Genomic DNA, 17323 nt, shown 5'->3' with positions numbered 1-17323 from the left:
CTTGGCTGTGTTTTGGGGAGCAAAAAGGGGTTTCAGGACAAAGGTGTTTCACTGTCTCCCTTTTCATTAGGGATGACACACATGGTAACATCTGTTTCATGTCTAGCTTGTAATCTCTGTTGATTTCTTAGCAATAGTGGCATAGATTTGGTTATCAAACCACTGGCCCTATAGAAAACATGGCTCTCTCATTAAGCTCATTTTTCTTCTGTCAGCTTTTGAGCTGGTTGTGCTCTGACACAGGGAAGCTCACTGGTTACAGAGTTTAAAGGTAAAGGCCTTGCAAATCCTGAGGGTGACTTTAGAAAGGAGAGAGGACACAGTTCCTCTTGCCCTTTCCCCTGCTCCTTTTGTCTGTAGCCAACAATGTATCAATAAGCATCTGAGGTTTGTGGTTGGACTCTTCCAGCTTCACAGGCTTGATGTTGGGAACTTCTAGATGGAAGAATGGGTACTAAGGACAGCCTGCGCCACCTAGTGGTACCTGATGCATGGCTGATTGTTCCTGGTCCTTGAAACTTCTGTCCCAAAGAAAGTCATGCCAGGGGCCTTCTCAAAACTCACCCTTTCAGATTCTGGACCCCAAAGGTGCTTCTGTTAACTCCAAGTCCTAGCCAAAATTTAAGAATCACTACAGTGATACACTGACTCTCAAAGTGTCAGCAGAAGTAATGGATACTGCAAAGAATATTGCAGAAATTGACAGCAAATACTGTGATTGAAAAATGGGCAGATGATCTCAATTAACATTTCACTATGAAATACAGCTAGATACAATGGGGCAGGCCTGTGGGTCCTGGATAATCGAGAGGCTGAGTGAGGATGCTTGCTTAAACTTAAGAGACACCCCCTCTCCTAAGAAAAGAAGGTAGACAAAAACCAACAAGTATATATGTAAAATGTTATCAGGGAATTTCAGATCAAAACTATAGGAAGGTATCACCTCACTCTAGTCAGAGAGAGTATTCTCAAAATGACAAAAAAAAATTAAAAATGCTGGCAAGGATGTGGGGAAGGGCATCATGTACAGGGTCGGTGGAAATGTATGTTGGTATAGACACCATGGAGCAGAGTGCAGGGGCTACTCAGAAAATTGAAAATAAAGCCACATTCACCCAGGCACCTCTCTGCTGGGAATAGAGCTGAAGGAAATGAGAATCCCTGTGTCAGAGATGCCCACACCCCTGGTCACCGCAGCAGGATGTATCAACCAAGGTGTCCTTCAGCAGACAAATGAAAATGTGGCACATATACACTGTGGAAGGCTATTCAGTCATGAAGAGAATGAGACCCTCTCCTTTGCGGCAGATGAACAGAACTGGGGGGCAATATGTGAAGCAGATTAAGTCAGATGTAGACAGGCAAAAGTTGCATATTCTCAATCACACCTGGAAGTGAATGTGGGTCTCAAGAAAGAAGAGTAAGCCTGGGTGGTGGCCACACCTATAATTCCAGCAACACAGGAGGCTGACGCAAGAGGATTGCAAGTTGGAGGCCAGCCTGGAAAACTTCAGTGAGACCTGTCTCAAAATAAAAAGGGCTGGAGATACAGCTCAGGGGTAGAGCACTTGCCTAGCATATGTGGGTGGGTCCTATCTTCAGGACCATGTGCACAGGCTCACACATGCACAGACATGGGCATGCACACACACACACACACACACACACACACACACACACACACACTCTACCAGATCACGACTGCTAAAGGCTGGGAAGGGATAAAGGGAGATAAGGAGCTTAGACAACAGGTGCTAACAAGGTGGCAATAAATATTCTAGTGTTTTCTAGCACAGTATAACAACTGTGAGTCACAGCAAGCTGCTACACACTTCACGAAGAACTGAAACAGAGGACTTCAAAGGCCCCAAAAGAGAAGCAATGAGGGCTGGGCTGTGGCTCAGTGGTGGAGCACTTGCCAACAAGCATGAAGCCTGGTTCAGCCCTGGCACTGTGAAACCAAGGGGAAAAAAGAATCCATGAGATGGAAATGCTGATTACCATCTTGGATTTGGTTCTTACACATTGAAAAAAAAAAAACACCCCAAGTAAATCTTCACTAACTTACTGATTTCAATATACTATCTTGTCAACCCCCAAAAGGTTGACCCTCCAATCTCCAAAGATGTCCCTCATGCTGCTTTTTCCAAAGGTCCCATTCTGGTCCTCTTGGACCCAGCCACCTGTCAATTTGCCTTGATTAGGAAAATCAGTGAGGGGGGGGGGAATGAGACATCATCTGAATTGAAGAAACCTGCTTGTGAAACTGTTCTGAGCTCTGAGACCTGGCCACTCTTCACAGCTGCAGTCCTGGTCTGAGGAGTCAGTGTGCCCTGCAGGATGCCTCCTGAGGAAAGTGGGTCCCAAGCCACCTACCACTGTGGCTTTTGCCACATGCCAACTGAAATATGATTCCTTGCTCTTCTTTAAATCCATTCCTGCCATGAACATGGTGTCATTGACCATGCAAAGAAGCCACTAAAGCCAACACTTTATGTTAAATGTATTGATAACAATTCCACCCACGTGACTTGCAGAGCTTTGGCATAGCCTGTGTGGAGCCTGTGTATGTTTGATCAAAGGCATTGCAGACAGAGCAAAACCAGACAAACCCACCCCTAACAGCGCCTTTAGGGCCGCTTTGTGCTCTGAAAAACGCTGCCCTTGGAGAGCTCTTTCAGGACACATCCTGGTGATTGGACACCAATTTCCCAATTTGAAATTTGGCTCCATTCTGACAGGTGCCCAGTCTGGGAAGATGCCTTCATAGAGCTGTGGTTGGCTGAGGCCCAGGAAAGGGTGGAGGCCACAGTATCAATTGCAAAGTTGCTAAAAATAGAAACAGAAGTCTTACAGAGAATCTCCTTATTTTGAATGCATTGGTTGACTACCTCTGTTGCATGCTCTATGATAAAAAGTTCAGGTTCATTTTTTTGTGAAGAAAGCAATGGATACCAAGGAAAATTACACAATCCCCTACAAATTGGATTCTTGTGGGTCATTTTAGCTTAGAGAAACAGGGCCGTTTCCAAGGGCTAGATGCAAGTGTGACAGTGAGGCTCAGGGGCCTACCAGGTACGAGGGGTCAGGTTTCACTCCTGTGATACAGACATGCCAGAAACAGACTCCAGGGCGTCAGGCATCTCACCTGGGACAGGAGTGCCACCTGCACACAGCACTCATTTTGGCCATCAGGGCTGATTGCCGAATCTCTCTGTCCCTTAGAATCCAACAGACACAGAGAAATAGGTGGAAAGGGATCCAAAACTGTTTAAGCAACAGAGACATACAATACCTAGTGGATCCTGTGGGAGAGGAAGGGAAAGGAGACAGGCTATCTCTATCCCTGTGTTGCTGCTACTTGGGAAGGCACTGTGGTTGGTCCTGGATGATGTGTGGTACCGAGAAAGAGTTAAAATATAACCCAAATGCAAATAATGCAGATATAATCTCAATTACAAAACTGTGGGATGGCAGTTGGGGCCACAGTCCCCTTTGCAGGTAAGGATACTTCAGGCCTACATGGGTGGAGAGGCGGCTGAGAGCCTGGCCCAGGCTCCCACTGGAGCCTGGTAACCCCAGGACTGGGACTGAATCCCTGTGACTTCAGCTCCGACTTACAGCTACTGCCTACTTTAGGGCCCCAAATGTCTTCACTACCCTGGCTGCTCTTCCGAAACCTCCTTCAGTAGAATCCAAGGTCCATCTCTGATCAGGTGGAGGAGGGTTAGCACCTGCAGGCCCTCCAGTCTACCTGTAACAAAGAAGGGTGTTCCAGGGTGGTCACCAGAGGGCTTCCCACAACATATGGAACAGGGAACTGTCCCACACCAATGCTGCAGCCACACAGGGTAGGTGCCACCAGCCCAAGACCACACAGGAGGCTTCCTCTTCACCTCTGCTGAGATCACTCTCCAACCTGGATTTGATTCAGGGTCTGCAGAGCTGGCCAAGGGCTTATCTGCCCTCCGCATAGAGTTCTGCCTTCCCTGACACATCCTTCGCTTTTTATTTTATAGTCCAAAGGCTATAAAATATCCCTGGGCATTGGAATCACCTGTGAATTGTTTTAGACACCTGGTCCCGTTCCACTCAGGCGAGTGGCTGGGGTTGCCATTCCAGGCTTCTGGGTTTTGAAAACTCAGGGTGGCTTGACACAGCCCTTGGGAACCCCTGGTTTATCTACCACTCTCTTAGGCTGGGGTCAGGGAGATCACACAGCCATTCTTGGAAAAAAGCTGTCATGTCACTTCTGGGCACTTTCACTCAGATGTAAAACCTGGAAGAGAATTTTGAGGACTTCCAGATCCAAGGAGCAAGTGAGGGCAGCCCTGGTGGTGTCATGGTTTCCAGGTGAAAATTTCCAGATGAGGAGCTGGACAGCCTGATCCAGGTGGCAGGAGCTCCCTGACCCTCGTGGCATAAGTAAACACCTGAGACTGGACAAATGACAACAGAAATGTGTATCTCAGTGTCTGGGGCCTGAGAAGTCCTTTTCTTGCAAGGATACTAATCCACCCACAAGAGCTCAGCACTCAGGCCTGAACCCACCCTGAAGGCCCCACGTCTGCCACTCTTGTACTGGGAAGTGAGCTTCACAAGAGTTTTGGGAGAGACTCAAACAATCAAACCACAGCACCCCTCTACTTCTGAGAAGCTGCGGCATTAATTAGGGTCACTCTTCTAGGGAGATGGGCCCTGGCGCCCCTCGCCCCATGAGGGATGGGACCCCTCTTGTGGGTTTTCCCTCTTTGATTGGATGATTGCCACTCTTCTATTGCCAGTGTCTCCCTATTTGGGGGAGATTTTTCTCTAGGGATTGGTTCCCTTTTGCCGTGGGTGCTCCATCTTTAGAGGATGTGAACACCCCTCTTTCTCTAGAGTTGTAGTACATATCTTGGGGTATTCTGCTTTGTGGGATTTGGACAAACCTTCTCTAGCATGTGGTCCCCTTCTTGGGGAGACAGACCTCGAGGGATTGTGGGCCTGCGCCCCTCCTCCTTGTGGAATGGGGTGAACTTCACAGGGGCACCCCTCTTATATATATGGTTGTGCCTCAAATTTTGGAAGGATGGGGGGCCCTCTCATGGGATGCCACCCCTCTGAAAATGGGTCATGTGTCTCCAACTTTCTAGAGATATATTTCCCCTCTAACAGTGTTCCCCTTCTTTAGGGCATGGGGTGCCCCTCCTCTATAGATTGGGTCACCTTCCTCATTGGTGCCTCTTTACTTCAGGTTGGGATTCTCAATCAATTGGGACAGCGTCATTTTTTCAAACAGGCAGCTTCTCTAGGGGATAGGGGCACTGCTCCTCCATGAAGATTGGGGTTTAAGCAGAGCCCTTCTTCTAGGGAAGGGTGTGCCCCTCATTTAGAACTGTGACCCTCTGTGGAGGGGTGCTCCTCTAGTGTGGATTGGGACTCCCATCCTCCAGTACAATTGGTTCCTTCTCTGATGAAGTGCCAATCCCCTAAAGGATTGGGTGTTCCTCCTCAAGAGTGGATCCCCCTAAAGAGGGGTACCCCTTCTGTTGAAACGGAGTCCTCATATAGAGGGGTGCCCTTTGTAAGAAAAGTGGTGCCTCTCAACTAGAAATTAGGTTTCTGTTTTAAAGGGTGCCCCTCTTGTAAAAAAAAAAAAGGGGCTCCATTTCTCAGGGAATGCCCCTCACTCTGCTAGGGAGGGGGCTCTCCCTTTAAGAGGCTTGCTCCGCTTCTAGGGGTGATGGGACCCAGCGCCCCTCGCCCAGTGAAAAAGGGGACTCTGCCTCTCAGGGGTTGCCCCTCTGCTCTAGGGGAGCTGGGCTGCCAGTGCCCCTGGCCACCCAGAGGGGAGGGGACATCCCTGAAAGCGGGGAGGAGCCCCTCTACTAAAGAAGCCCTGGGCCGTGGGCTCCCCTCACCACCCAGAGGGGAAGGGCTCCCCAACCTTATGGTGCCCCTTGCCACCAAGAGGGAAGGGTCCTCCCTCCCACCCTCCCTCGATACCCAGGGGGAGGCAGCTCCCCCTCTAGTGTGGAGGCCTCCCTCCTCCAAGGGTGATGGGCCCCAGCACCCCTCGCCACCCCCCTTGGGGCGGCAGGGGGAGGAGGCCGCCCCTCTTGAGGGGGACCCTCACATGTAGGGGCTATGGGGACAGGGGCCCATCCTCCCCACCCAGGGAGGGGGGCTGCCCATCTCAGGGGGAGGCCCTTCACCCTGAGGGGCGATGGGGGGTGCCATCCCCACCACCCCCCAGGGAAAATGGGGCAGCCGCTCTCCAAAGGTTGATGGGTCCTCGCCAACCAGGGAAGAAGGGAGCCTCAAGTAAGGGTAGAGAGGTCCTGCTCACCCCTGTGGGGCGAAGGGTCCAAGCGCCCCCCGCCACCCCCCTTGGGGGGGGCAGTCTCCCCTACCCCCCACAACCAGGGAGCGATGGCCCCAAACACCCTGCCACCTGTCCCAGTGGGCAGAGGGTCCTCATCTCCCCACTTGGGGGGGCAGTCCCCTACGCTTGGGGGGGGCGATGGGCCCGAGAGCCCTTTGATGCCACTGGAAGGGGAGCCTCCCACACTCTGGGGAATGGGGGAATCCCTCATCCCTGGGTGCTGATGGGTCCCAGCTCCCCTCAACTCCCAGGCTAGAGGGGTCTCCGCCCTAGAGGGTGGAGTCCCCTCATCCCTGGATATGATGGGAACACCCCTATTCACTCAGGCGAGAGAGATCTCCCTGCTAGAGGGAGGAGTCCCCACACTACTGGATGCAATGGGAGCTCCCCTCTAAACCCAGGTCAGAGGGGTTCCAAAGATGGGGGAGAGACAAAGGGGAGTGGGCAAGTCTAAGTTTCCCCACACCCGGGGTACTGAGTCTACCCCCCTCCCAGAGGGTGGGGAGGCCCCCTAACCCCGAGTGCCATGGGCCCAAACTCCAACCCAGACACCGGGTCAGCGGCCTCCCCCGCCTCAAAGGGTGGGCAGGCCCCCTCTGAGCATGCAATGGGCGCGGGAGAACCGGCCAGGATACTCTGGGGTTGTCGGCTGCCTCTACCCCAGATGAGATGGGTTTGAGCTCCCCTTGAGACCACCGGGAAGGGGAGCCACCCCACTTGAGAGGAAAGTCCCTCCACCCCTGGGTGCGATGCTTCCATGCACTCTTCCACAACCCAGTGGAGGGAGGGTCTCCCCCATCGCAGGAGGGAGTCCCCTAACCCCCAGTTGCAGTGGGTCCAAGCTCCCCTTGACACCCTGGGGAAAGGGGGGCTCCCCCCCCCTTGAGGGGGAGGGAGTCCCCACACCCCCAGGTACCATGGGTCCCAGCTCCACTCAACACCCTGGGGGACGGGTGTTCTCCCGACTCCAGAAGCCGGAGTCCCCTCCCAATCAGGGGGAGGGGTGCTAGCTCTCCTCGACACACTAGGGGAGAGGAACTCTCCCCCCTTGAGCAGAGGGGACTCCCTGCCCGCCTGGGGGCTATGGGTCCATGCTCCCCTCCACACCCCAGGGTAGAGGATCCTCCCACCTGAGGTGGGAAGAGCCCCTCCCGCAGAGGGGCAAGAAGTCCAAGCTCCACTCAACACCCCTGAAGGTGGGGGAGAGTTCCCTCCTGCCAGGGGTTGATGGGGGGGAGTGCCCTCCAAAAGGGGCGAGATTGGGTCAGAGCTGTCCTCCACAATCAGGTCAAAGGGGTCTCCCCCCTGAAAGGGGGAGTCCCCTGCACCCTGGTTACCAATGGGAGCTACCCTCAAAACCCAGGTCAGAGGGGTCTCCCCCTGGATAAAGGAAGTCCCGTCCACTCTGGGTGAAACAGGTCCGAGCTGCCCCCATCAGCCAGGTGAGAGAGGTCTCCCCCCTGAAGGGGGGGAGTCCCCTCTACTCTGGGTGAGGTGGGGAGCTCCTCCCCAACACCCAGGGTAGAGGAGTCTACCACCTGGAGAAGGGATATCCCTCTATCCCAGGTGGCCTCCGGGGGGGAGGTTCCTTTATTATGGGTGCTGTGGGGAGCTCCGCCCAACTCCCAGGTTGGAGGGGTCTCTCTCCTGGAGGAGGGAGTCTCCTCTTCCGTGGGTGTGATGGTGTACACAGCTCCCCCCAACACCCAGGTTGGGGGGTCCCCCCCCATGGGGAGAGACCACAGTACCCTGAGTGCGGTGGGGAGCTCCGATTGACATCCATGTAGGAAGGTCTCAATTCTCTGGAGGGGGGAGTCCCCTCTACCATGGTGCAGTGGGGTGCTCTGCCCAACACCCAGGTTGAAGGGGTCTCCCCCCTGTAGGAGAGAGTTTCCTCTGCCCTGAGTGCAATGGTGTACAAAGCTCCCCATGACACCCAGGTTGGAGTGGTCTCCCTCTGCCCCATAGAGGAGTTCCCTCTACTCTGGGTGAAGTGGGGAGCTCTGCCCAACACCCAGGTTGGGAGTCTCCCCTGCCTAGAGGGGGGAGACCCTCTACCTTGGTGCAGAGGGGAGCTCCATCCTACACCCAGGTTGGGGGTGTCTCCCCTCCCCAGTAGGGAGTCCCCTAAACCCTGGGTGCAGTGGGGAGCTCCACCCAGCATCCAGGTGAGGAAGTCTCTCCCCTGTGGGGGAAGTCCCCTCTATCCTAGGTGTGCAAAGCTCCCCCCAACACCCAGGCTACAGGGGTCTCCCCTGTGGAGGGGGGGTGTCTTCTCTACACTGGGTGAGGTGGGGAGCTCTCCCAGATACCCTGGAGGGGTGAGTTTCCTCTACCCTGGATGCAATGATGTACAAATCTCCCCGGGACACCCAGGTTGGAGGACTCTCGCCCCCCCCCAGAGGGGGGAGTTCCTTCTACCCTGGGTGCAGAAGGGAGCTTTGCTGGACAACCAGGTTGGAGGAGTCTCCTTCTCCAGAGGGGGGAGTCCCCTCTACCCAGGGTGTGATGGGGAGCTCTGTCCCACAACCAGGTTGGAGGGGTCTCACAGGGGGGGAGAGTCCCCTCTACCCCGAGTTTTGGTGGGGAGCTCCGCTGGACACCCAGATTGGAGAGGTCTCCCCACTTGGAGGAGGGCGTCCCCTCTACCCCAGGTGCGGTGAGGAACTCCGCACGACATCCAGGTTGGGAGGGCCTCTCCCCCCAGGGGGGAGTCCCCTCTACCTTGGTGCGATGGGGAGCTCCACCCTATACCCAGGTTGGGGGGGTCTCCCCTGGCCGAGTGGGTTGTCCCCTCTACCCTGGGTGCAGTGGGGAGCTCTGCTGGACGCCCACGTTTGTGGGGTCTCCCCTTCTGAAGGGGAGATTCCCTGGGTGCAGTGGAGAGCTCCAATCTACACCCAGGTTGGAGGGGTCTTTCCCCTAGAGGGAGGAGTCTCCTCTACCCTGGGTGCAATGATGTACAAAACTCCCCCCAACACCTAAGTTGCAGGGGTCTACCCCCTGGAGAGGGGGTTTTCTCTACCCTGGGTGAGATGATGTACAAAGCTCCCCTCAACACACACCCAGGATGGAGGAGTCTCCCCCCAGCCCTATGGAACCCTGACCCTCCTCCATGTCCCAAGCTTGGTCTCCTTGCTGGGGTCCCCATTCCACCAGCCCCCATCCTCCGGCCCTTGCTGCTGTGCCCTCCTTTGGCCCTCCTTTCCTCCCTGTCTTTGCCAGGCCCCATTTCCTGATCCCTTTCCCAGGATGCTCTCCGGGGCCAGGAGACTAGACCTGGCCTCTTGGCCCTCCTGGCTCCCTAGGGGAAAACGTCTCCCTGCCTCTTGCCTGGGCCCTTTGGCCTCCCTCAGCCCAGGCCCTGCTCCCTGACCTCGACACCCAACAGTGGACCTAGGCCTTGAGCCTTCCTCCCAGTGTGCCACCAGCTCCCCTCTCTCCCCTCTCTCCCCTCCCCAGCCTGCACCCCCCCCCCTGCACTTGGCTCTCCATTCCTGGCCTGGTCCCTTGCTTGAGCCCCTGGCCGCCCTTCTCTGGGACTCTGTCTCTGTCCCTGTCCCTTGATTTCAGGTCCCTCTCTGGCGCCCCCTCCTGAGCCTCCCCTCTGTTCCCATTGTGCTGTGGTGTCCTGGCACTGCCGGGACCCTCGGCTCCCCCTGCTTCTCCTTAGTCTGGGCTTCTCCAGTGGATCCTGGCTTCCCACCCAGCAGCCGTCCCCGCTCTAGCCCCTGATAGCGGTGGAAGGGTACCCCCAAAGGGTGCCCTCCTTTGGTCCAGGTGCCTCCCTGAGGATCTCCTCATTTGGGGCAGAGGAGCAAAATTGGCTGGCCTCTGCTCCCTGAAGGCTCCCTATGGGAAACACAGCCCTGCCCCTGGCCTAGGACCCCTTCGTAGCCCGCATCCTGACACCTGGCAGTGGACGTGGGCCTTGCTCGGACCTTGCCCTGCGCCATCCACCCCTTTCTCTCCCCTGCGCTCCCGCCTTGCATACATACCCCAACCCAGCCCTCCGCAACCCTGACCCTTTGCGCTCCAGTCCTGGGGCCTGGCTCCGTGCCTGGGCTCCTGACCTCCTGACCGTGTTCCCGTTGTCGCATGGTGTCGCTTGGCATCGCGTCGTGAGTCGGGTGGGACCTGGGGACCCCTTGCTTGGGCCCCCTACGGCACTCCCCTCAGTGCCCCTTGAGCCGCCTGCCCGCTGTCTCCTCATCCTCGCACCGCCCCTTCCCCCCCCTTCCCGCTTTCCCCTGGCAGGGTCCTCCTGCTCTTGGGGTCCCTCCTCTTAGTCGGGTGGGTGCCTTGCCTGGGCTCCTTGCTTGGGTCCTGGCTCTCGTCCCTCTCCACAGCCACCGCGACCCGGCGCGGAGCCCTCCCGTCGTCCTCCTCCTGGCCCCCGTCCCTTGCCAGGCCCCCTTTGCCAGGTCCCTGGCCCAGGATTCTTACCTGGACCAGGGCACCTTTTGGAAAACAGAACCCTGCCCCTTGCCTGGGCCCCTTGCTCTCCCTGGGCCCTTGGTCCTGCACCCAGAACCCTGACACCTGACAGTGGCCTTGGGACTCGAGCCTGCCTCCCCCTTGCCAGATCCCCTGCCTTCCCTCCCCAGCCCTGTCCAGTGTCCTGAGCCCTCTGCCCCAGCCTCAACCCTTGGCTCTCCATTCCCTGGCCTGGCTCCTAGCTTGAGCCTCTGGTGGCCCTGGTTGCCCAGTGGGTCCCTAGGCTTGACTGCAGGCCTCTTGCTTGGGACGCTTCCCTACTCCCCTTGGTTTCCCTGCACTGCAGGCCACAAGTGCTGCCCACCTGCCCGGCCATGCCCTTCCCAGGTCTCCCCTGGCATGGGCCCTCCTTCAGGTCCCTAGCCTGGACTCCTTGCTGGGGTCCTGTCCACACCCCACCAGCTACCAGACACATGGTATCCCCAAAGGGTGCCCATTTTTGGCCCTATTTTGGTCCTGGTCTCTCTGATGATCTACTCACCTGAGGCAGAGAAGTGGAATTGGCTGGCCTCTGTGCACTGAAGTCTCCTATAAAAAACACATCCCTGCTCCTTTTCTAGGACCCTTTGGCTCACTCTTCACTTAATGGGGGAGTTCCCTCTACCCTGGGTTCTGTAGGGGTTCCCCTGAAAGCACAGGTAAGGGGGTTCTCCCCCTGGAAAGGGGAGTCCCCTCTATCCTTAGTTCAGAGACATCCGTGGTCCCCACCCCATGTCCAGGTTAGAAGGGTTTCCCTCCTGGATGGGAGAATCCCCTGTATCCTGGGTGCAGTGGGATCCCCCCAACACCCAGATTAGAGGGATCTTCCCCCTGGCTGGGGAGTCTTCTGTACCCTTGGTGTGGAGGTATCGGTCCCCCCAAATCCCCTCCAGGGGGGAGACCTCTCTAACCTGGGTGTGGTGAGGGTCCCCCCTAAGCCCAGATTAGAGGAGTATCCCCCCTGGAGGGCGGAGTTTCCTCTGCCCCGGGTTTGGTGGTATCCGGGGTCACTTCCGACCCCAGGTTAGAGGGATCTTCCCCGGAGGGCGGAGTCCTGTCTGCCCTGGTGCACTGGTATTCGGGGTCCCGCCCCAACGCCCATTTTAGAGGAGTCTCCCCTGGTTGGACAGAGTTTTCTCTGCCCTGGGTCGGTGGTATGTGGGGACCCCTCAACTCCCAGGTTAGAGGGATCTCATCCCTGGAGGGCCCAGTCCCTTCTGCTTCTGATGCGGTGGTATCGATGTCCCACCCTGACACCCAGGTTAGAGGGTCTCCCCCCGGAAATTGGAGTTTCCTCTGACACGGGTGCGGTGGTATTCTGCCCACCCCCCCCCCACGCCCAGGTGAGAGGACTCTCCCCTCTGTGGGTGGAGTTTCTTCTGCTCCAGGTCTGTGGTATGCGGGGTACCCCCTCACGCCCAGGTTAGAGGTGTCTCCCCTCTGGAGCGGGGGAGTCCCCTCTACCCTGGGTGCCCTGGGTGTTCCCCCCCTACGCCCAGATTAGAAGGGTCTCCCCCTTCAGAGGGGTATCCCCCCTACCCTAGGCACGGCGGTATCCGGGTTCCCCCCGACGTCCGCGTTATAGGGGTCACCCACCTGGGAGGCAGAGTCTCCTGTAGCCTGGCTGCGGCAGTATCCGTGTTCCCCCTACGCCCACGTTAGGGGGGTGTCCACCCTGGAGGGGTGAGTCCCCTGTAGCCTTTGCGTGACAGTATCGGGTTTCCTCCCAATGCCCACGTTAGACAGGTCTCCCCCCTGGAGGGGGGGAGTACCCTGTACCCTGTGTGTGGTGGGGTTCCCAACGACGCCCATGTTAGAGGGGTCTCCCCTGGAGCGGGGAGTTCCCTCTACTCTGGGTACTGTAGTATTTGGGTTCCCAAAGATGCCCATGTTAATGGGGTCTCCCCCTGGAGGGAAAAGTCCCCTCTACCCTGGGTGCGATGGTATACAGAGCTCCCCCCCCATGCCCAAGTTAGAGGGGTCTCCCCCTGCAGGGGGGAGTACCCTAACCGTGGGTGTGGTGGTATCCGGGTTCACCCCCACACCCAGGTTAGAGTGTTCTCCCCCATGTTGGGGGGGAGTCACCTCTACCCTGGGTGCAGTGTTGTGGGAGCTCCCCCTGCCACCCTGGTTAGAGGCATCTTCCTTCTGGAGTGGAGGGGAGTCCCCTCTACGCTGGGTGCAGCTGTATCCGAGCTCCCCCAGACACCTGGGTGTGTCGGGTCTCCCCACCCTGGGGGGGGAGGGGGTGGAGGCCCCTCACTCCTGGCTGTGAAGGGTCTGATCTCCCCTTGGCAGCCAGGGGGGAGTGGCCTCCCCGCTGCAGGGAAGAGTCCCCTCACCCCTGGGTACGATGGGTTTGACCTTTCCTCGGCACTCAGGGGTGGGTGGTCTCCCCCTGAACCCAGTAGGGGGGAATCCCCTCACCCCTGGATGCAATAGGATCTCCCCTCAATACCCAGGGGAGAGGGGTCTCCTTCCTAACCCTCTAGCACAGAGCCGGCTCACTCCTGGGTAGGACGTTCCTGCGTGCCCCTTGGCACCCAGGGGAGAGGGGTCTCCCCCCTGTAGTGAATAGCTGGCTCACCCCTGGTGGCGATGGTCCCTGGCATCCCTCAGCACCCAGGGCAGAGGGGTCTCTCCCTGGTACTGCGGAGCCTGCTCACCCCTGGATGTGACAGTCTCAGGCGCCCCTTGGCACCCTGGGAAGAGGGGTCTCTCCCAGGTAGTTGGAAGCCCACTCACCACTTTGTGTGATTGTCCCGGGCCCCCTTTGGCACCCAGGAGACAGGGGTCTCCCCCCCCACACCGGGACTGGGGAGCCTGCTCACCCCTTTGTGTGAAGGTCCTAGGCGCCTCTAGGCACCCTGGGGAGTAGGGTCTCCCCCCGGTAGTGGGGAGCCCGCTCATTCCTGGGTGCGATGGTCCTGGGAGCCCCTCACACTCAGGGGAGAAGAATCTCCCTCTGTAGTAGGGAGCCTGCTCATCCCTGGGTGCGATGGTCCCAGGCGCCCCTCGACACCCAGGGGAAAGGGGTCTCTCCCCTCTATCAGGGAGTCCCCTCAGCCCTAGCAGGCAAAGTCCCCTCATAAACTTGGGGACAGGAGTCTCCTCCTCTAGGGGGGAGTTCCCTGGCTACCCAGGGGACAGGAGTATTTCCTTCTAGGGGTGAGTCACCTTGCCACCCAGGGAAGAGGGGTCTACCCTCTAGGGGGAATCCTCTCCTCCCTAGGGACAAGGGGTGCTCCCCTTGCCACCTAGGGGCAAGGGGTCTCCTTCTCTAGGGGAGAGCCCCTCTCCTCCAGGCTCGATGTGTCCAGGTGAGAGATGGCTCCCCCTCTAGTGGGAGTACCATCACCCTTAGGGGCGATTGGTCTGAGCACCCCTTGCCACCCAGGGGTGATGGTTCTTCCCGTCTAGGGGGTAGTCCCCTTGCCCCTAAAGGTGATAGGTCCGAGTGCCCCTTGACATCTAGGGGAAAGGGGTCTCCCCCTCTAGGGGGGCATCTCCTCACCCCTAGGGGCCATGAGTCTGAGTGCACCTCACCACCTATGGCAGAGGGTCGCCCCCCTCTTCTCAAGGGAAATGAGGAGTGTCCCTCGACACCCAGAGGCAGAGGGGGCTTCAGAGGGTGAGGCTCTCCTCTCCTTGAAGGCCAAGGAGGGGCCCCCACGCCCCTGGCCACAGCAAGGGGAGCCTTAGCCCTCCCCTTCATGGGAGAATTGAGGGCCCCCTTTCCTCGAGGGCCTACAAGGGCCTCCTGGAGAGGCGACGAGGGGCCCTGGCGCCCCTAGCTACCCAGTGGGAGGGGGCCCCTCCTCCTCTAGGTTGAGGCCCCCCTCTCCTCAAGGGGCGATGGTGCCACTCGGAGGGATGTGGGCCCCCCTCCTGGGGCTAGGCCTGTCTCCTCTGGGGGTGATCCTGTCTCTGCTGCAGCATGTGAATTCTGTGTCCACCTCTGTGCTGACTGCAGGGGCGTGTGGTGGTGGGGAGAAATGCAAATGCTTTTCTTATTTAACACAGCAGTGGAGGCAGGCTGCCATCATGTCTTATCCCATACTCCAGAAAACTGGTTCCCCTGGGTATGGTGCACTCCCTGAGCCACATGGCCCTGTGCAACACAGGTGCTTTATATGTTCTTTGTTGCCTCAAAACCCAGGTTGTTGGACAATTTCCACCCTCTCTGAAGAGGGTTGGTGGGGAAGCCCATCTTATCTGAGGAGATGTGGCATAAGACGAAACCTCGATTCACCCCACACTTGGCCCACAGATGTCAAACAGGTCCCTAGAGAATTGTAGCCTCCTTGCTTCTCAAGCCCTGATGAGCCCTGTGTCCTCTGGAAATCCTACCTTGTGCAGGTTCTGATATGTACCTGGGCTTGGGGACACTCAAAGTCTGTGCTCTAACAATTCCCAGCTCATGTGATGCTCTGACCCTCAGATCCCATTTTGAAAAGCAAGGTGGAGGGAAGTAGATGGTCTCAGCTGTGCCTGTGGCAACCGTCTCCCAGAGCAGACCTGCATGCCCTGCCATCCCCACCTCTGGACAGGTGTCCCCCTCTCCCTTCAGAGAATGACTGCTGCCTCATCTCAGAGTGGACTTCCACCCAGCAGCAGAAGGCAGACTCTGCCTACCAGACACACTCATACTCTCAAGCGGCTGCTGCAGGCATACCCTGCCTGTCCACAGGGAGAAGGGAGTGACCTTGAACTTGACACTCTGTGACACTCTGACCAAGCATGCTACCATCACTAATATCACTCTGTTCTAGAAAAATGAACTAGAGATGGAAAAGGAACATGGAAAAGTAAGACTACGTCCTGACCCTAAGCTAAGATCACTCTCTGCCCTGGAATTCTCTCTCTTGCACTTGAAGGGTTACGTGCCAGGATGTACAACCATGGCCGGGTGACTAACTCGTGTACCTCACATGTCCTTTTTATGAGATCCATCTGGAGTCTTTAATCATATGTTGCTATCACTGGGTCTTTGTAGACTGAAGAATTGTGATGCCTTGTCAGGGACAGGCTATTGACCATTTGTCTGCTGCCCCCATTGAATCTCCTCCATGGCCCTGGTCTTCCAGAAGTTGCTCAGATCAGAGCTGTCTTCAACCCCTGGGTTGACGCTGTGGGTTTAACCAGTGGAGGGTGGAGCTCCATGTCACTTACCTTCACTTTTGCAGCCATTGGGTGACACATGTTGGCTGTGACTGTGCGTGTGGCTGCTGTGTTGGATGGAATCCATAGTCCTCCCTCTCTTCTACCATCACAAATGACCCAGGTGTGTCCCCATAGAATGTGAATGTAGCTGGGGAATACTTTGGGTTTTTTGGTATAAAATCACACGCATTTATTACCGTTTCTGTGGTTTAAGAATCTAGGAACATCTTAGCTGCTCCATAGCCTGAGAGTATTTTGAGATAATAGTGTATTTTTAGTATTTCTTCCCAGGATTTTGCCTTTTCCCTTCCCTGGTTCAAGTAGTGTTTGGGGCCTATTCTCGTGGGCCCTGTAGACTGCTGAGGCAGAGCAGAAGCCCCAAGAGGACCCACACTGAAGAAGGCTGCAAAGGTCCCTCAGGTGCCACCTTCCTGCTTGTTTTCCCCAGGAATCTTTGAAGTCTGCCTATGGTTTATTTTAGAGCTGAAAACCTCAGTATAGGAGAGTGAAAAAGAGGGCCCTGGACCTTGTTCCCACAAGTTCACTAATTGCCTACTATGTGCCAGGCCCCTGCTAGGCACCAGGGTTGCAGATTTGAATTAGCTACTGTCCCACCACAGACTGCATATGGAATCCAAGGACAGAGGCTGTCAGGTGCTAGTGCAGGCAATGCCAAGTTGCTACCTCCCAGAAAGAAGTTTCTGGAGTCCAACAACCAACCATGGAGAAGAAGGATTTGATCTGGGAGATTCTCATCTTTACCCTTTTTTCTTGTCTCTTCCTTCCAAGTTCTCTTCCACATAACAAGCTATTTTCTCTAATCTTATAAAACCTGGATTTGAAAAATAGATTTTTATGTGAAAACTTATCGAAGGCTTGTTTCACTCCTTCATCGATAGAATTAAAAGAACAGATGTGGTGTTGACCACAATTCCTTTTTATCCCACCCCTCTAAAATTCTGAACCAGTGAAAACCTCTAACGAAGGAATGTATGCCTCTTTCCCATGTTCCTCATCCTCACAAAGTACTCAGGTAACTTCAGGTGACTGGTCCTGATGGCCTCATGTCTCTGCACTCAGGATCATACTTAGGATCTGGCCTGAGCCTGCTTGTGGGCCATAGCTGTGAGCTCCTGACAGGGTGATGGGGCTCAGATCCCCACCCTGATCCTCACCCTCAATGCCTGCCACGTCGACCCTTGGTTAGGTGGTTGCTTCTCAGCATCCCCCAGTGACCTTTAAAAAGTAAGTAACAGACCAAACAGACTTCACACTCAGGGTTCAGGTGCAGCAGGGCTGGATGGGCCCAGGAATCTG

The sequence above is a fragment of the Ictidomys tridecemlineatus genome, chromosome 3, assembly GCF_052094955.1.
Source record: "Ictidomys tridecemlineatus isolate mIctTri1 chromosome 3, mIctTri1.hap1, whole genome shotgun sequence".
Taxonomy (NCBI): Eukaryota; Metazoa; Chordata; class Mammalia; order Rodentia; family Sciuridae; genus Ictidomys; species Ictidomys tridecemlineatus.
The sequence above is the reverse complement of the archived record's forward strand: the minus strand, read 5'-3'. Positions refer to the sequence as shown.